This window comes from Camelina sativa, chromosome 18 (assembly GCF_000633955.1).
Source record: "Camelina sativa cultivar DH55 chromosome 18, Cs, whole genome shotgun sequence".
Classification (NCBI taxonomy): domain Eukaryota; kingdom Viridiplantae; phylum Streptophyta; class Magnoliopsida; order Brassicales; family Brassicaceae; genus Camelina; species Camelina sativa.
In genome coordinates, this window is record NC_025702.1 from 18,774,577 (window position 1) to 18,778,917 (window position 4,341).

Below are 4,341 nucleotides of genomic sequence, written 5' to 3' on the forward strand. Positions count from 1 at the left end.
CAGCATTCTCCTTATCAAACCCAAAAGCAGAAACAGCTTTCTTCTTAAGAAATTCATAATCTTCGTCCTCTTCCTCATCTTCTTCACTAAGCAAATCCCCAATACCTCCCATTGCTAAACTCTTCACATCCTCATCACTGCTTTCGTCTTCAAGAAGACGATCATCCCGCTTCCCTAAACTCTTGTAATCTTCTCTACCTCTATCTCTCCTAAAACTTGTCTCGTTCCTCTTACGAAAAGACGCTTCACTACTCTTCCCCTGAATCCGACCATTCAATCCACTTCCACCATACCGCTTATTATCATCTCTAAAGGAATCAACTTGGTTGCGAATTCCCCTTCTGTCTTGGTTTCTCCCTCTGCTACGATCCTCCACGTTTGGACCCGAATCGTGATCGTAACTCTCGACAAGTCCGCGCGACGATCGCTAACCCATTTGCTGAGCTCTTCTTCGTCTTCGATCAAGCTCTTTGACGAGCCTCCATCTCGACTTCGCCGTTCAAATTCGGGTTGGTCTCTGTTCGGACGGGTTGAGAAGTTGATGCGAGAACCGAATTCGAAGTAATTCAATCTAGATGAGAATATCCGGAAGAGCAAAGGGACGGAGCTTGAGGGATTATAAGAGAGATGGGTACCCGGAAGAGGATGAGTGAAGAATCGTATTCGGAGAGGGAACTTCAAAGGCATGACTTTAACTTGTAATAACGGAGTTTCGCCGTCGCCGGTGACCGGGGAAAAAAACTAGAGGCAAGTGAAAGGAAGGGTTCAGTGAAATGTTTGAGAGTTTCAGTGTAAAAAAATCCTAGAAAACGACGACGTATACTGCTATGCTTAAAAGAAATATGAAAACGGCAGGTCGTTCTTTTATTCGTATTGTTGGAAGAAAGGAATCCCAAAACGACGAGGTATCGTTGTGTTCTGGAATGTGGAAACGACAGATCGTTTTTTTTTTCCATTAACGCTTTGAATTGTTGGACCATAAATTATGGTTAATTATTGTTCTAGATGATTTATTATGATCTAACTCATTTTACCATGTTTATAACCCACCTAACCATTCACTCGACTCAACTGCAATTCTTGTAATCATTCACAACTTCAATAATCAATACTGTAGTAGTATTTGTTACTCAATCTCAATTTCTCCACTTTTTTATTCTTCAGTTTTTTGCCGAACTATATGGAAATCTTTACTTGTTGATTAATATATATATATATATATATAGAAATCTTTACAGTATAGTTTTTTCCTAACAGACTTTGTTTGTTTTCACTTAAAAAGTCTACTTAATTATAGTTTGATAGAAGGTGGGATTATGACAGAATCAATATTGTCACCGGATATAAATGATAAAAACAGATTATCTGTATCTCAGTTATTTATTAATGTTTTAATTTATAATGAAAATGCATATTATTTTCCAATACAAATAACGAAAATGCATATGCATACAAAACATAAATCGGTTTCTTATATTCATCTAACTTTAGTGGATTTTGTCTAAAACCATTATACAATATGTAAAACTAATTTAATATCTTTTGGAATATTTCACACATTATACTTCATTATGAATGGGAAAAAAAATGAGGCTGTTTGAGATGAGCAAAATGTTGTGTTTATGAACAAATTACAAATAATTTTGGCCCTTAGTATTTGATCTTACGTATTGTCAAATCCATTTTTCCTTAATTTGTGTGTAATAACATAAGTTTATACATCCATTAGTTATTTCTAATATGACCAAATCAGTACAATGACACATGAGCTTGATTTGTAGTGTGATTATTGGCAACAAACAAGCAAACCACAAAACAATTCAGTTATACATGACCAATTCACGATTAAACAAAGAATAACATAATTGATACGTATTTGTGCAATTAATTTGATTGCGATAGCATACACTACTAGGTTCCATATTTTGTATAATTTCCGGTCTTGGAAACAAGTGTATCGTCAACAAACTTTGATGCAACTAGAAACAATATCAAGAGAAACTGATACGGGAGGTATGACAGAAATGATGGTCACAAAACCATAAACAATATCAAAAGAGGTCGATACGAGAGATACGACAGAAATGATGGTCGAAGAACCAGAAACAGTATCAAAAGAGACTGATACGGAAGATTTGACAAAAGCAATGGTCACATACAGTCGAAAAGAAAAAGTGAGTTTTTGTGTTTTTTTCCTTCTTATGCTTAAGATCAAGATACTGTTCCTTTTAGGCTTATCGTATCATAGTTTTTATGGTTTGCAGGATGTCATCTAAAACTAATCTGGATTTGAAATTTTTTCCCTTGCGGTTATATTCACTTGGTGGTGAGCCAATCTTTGTTAAAAGCATCAACTACCATAGCAAGATTAAATTTCTCCAAGAGGTGAAAAATGCTGTTGAAACAAATATTTGGAACCACATTTGTAATTCGCCTTTGGGGATAATTGTGCGGTTTGTGGATAAATAATTTCAAATAGTCGTCGAAGATTGTTGAAAACCTGCTTGTGAAGCAACTGGCTTGCAAAAATAATTACGAGATATGGCGCTTGTTTGGTAGTACACCGGCTCTGTTTTCCCTATTAGAGTTTGAAAACATAACGAGTCTAAATTGTGCACATTTTTTGGAAATGACGAGATTTATGTGATGAAAGATAAGGCTAAAATTTGTGGAAATTGACGAAAGTGAAGGAACTAGAAACAACCATGATCATGAAATGGCTGATTAACTTGAGACACACTTATCGATGTCAGTTATTTATTAATGTATTAATTTATAATGAAAATGCATATTGTTTTCCAATACAAATGACGAAAATTCATATGTATACAAAACATAAATCAGTTTTTTAGATTCACCTAAACTTTGTGGGTTTTGTCTAATACCATTATACAATACACAAAACAGATTTAATATCTTTTGGAATATCTCACACATTATAATTCATTATGATTGAAAAAATGAGGTTATTTGAGATAAGAGCAAAGTGTGGTTTTTATGAACAAATTACGAATAGTTTTGGATCCTTACGTATTGTCAAATCTATTTTACCGTAGTTTGTGTAATAACATAAATTTATACATCCATTAGTTATTCCTAATATGACCCAAAGCAGTACAATGACACATGAGCTTGATTTGTAATGTGATTATTGACAACAAACAAACAAACAAACCACAAAACAATTCAGTTATGCATGACCAATTCACAATTAAACAAAGAATAATATAATTAATATGTATTTATGCAATTAATTTGATTGATATAGCATACACTATTAGGTTCCATATTTTCTATCATTTCCAGTCTTGGAAACATGTTTATCGTCATCCTAAATCAAAGATTTGGAAAAAGTGGAAAGATTGTGGATGAAGTTGAGAAAATATTGGGTTCAAACTAAAAATATATTTTATGGAGAAAATGTTATTTGGAATGGAAAAAAACTTGTTAAATTCATTATTGGTTTCAATCTCAAATACATAGTACACATCTACGTGAATGTTTAATTGAAAAATATGTTATTTTACATAATGATGATAGATATTAAAGACGAGCAATACACAACACATTAGAAGTTTATATTGAAATTGGTGAAGATTGTAAGAAAAGGTATGGTGATTCGCTCAATACCATCACGTAAGATAATTTTCGTATGAGTATAAATTGTATCAAAATACTCTAGATATTAATCAATTATAAATTAAAATCACTTATGAAGAGATTACTAATAATTGTGGACAATGGTATTTTATATTATATAAATATCAAATTTATTTTCTCTAATTAATAAATTCAATCTTGGTAGTTAAGAGTTTTTAAAGTCGGCTAACTACATCGGTTTTGTTTTTACCAAAAAGAATTATAGGTAGATAATTATTTTTAAATGAATTTGATATGTATATGGAATTTACCGGTATTGAATTATTTTTAAAAACATGTTGTTGAGAAAATATAATTTTGGCAAACATAATATAATATCAAAGTAAGAGATTTCAGAAAATGAAGAATTACAAAAATGATTGCATCCTTTTTTTTTTTTTTTGGGTAGAAATTAACAGATATTAAATGTTACCGGACATCTATTGGATACAAATGAAAATCACGGGCCATTCGTGAAAAGTAAAAAAGTTGTTCTCCGAGAGAGATTTGTTTGTTTATGGGATGTGGTAATAAAAAGGGAGAATAACACGTGGCAGTCGACCAGGCTGTCAGGTAAAAGCAGAGAAGCGCGTGACTTTAATATACTATCTCTTTTCCCCGCGCCAAACAACACTTTACCAAGACAGATCCCTCAGCTGCTTCAGCCTTTGATTTTTCCTTTTTTTTTTTTTTTTTTTTTTT

The 4,341-nt window shown here is 32.5% G+C and overlaps 1 pseudogene; it reads right to left on the reverse strand.

Annotated features, from left to right (window-relative positions):
- The window catches only part of LOC104763653, a 3,641-nt pseudogene extending 2,868 nt beyond the window's left edge, over positions 1–773 (reverse strand).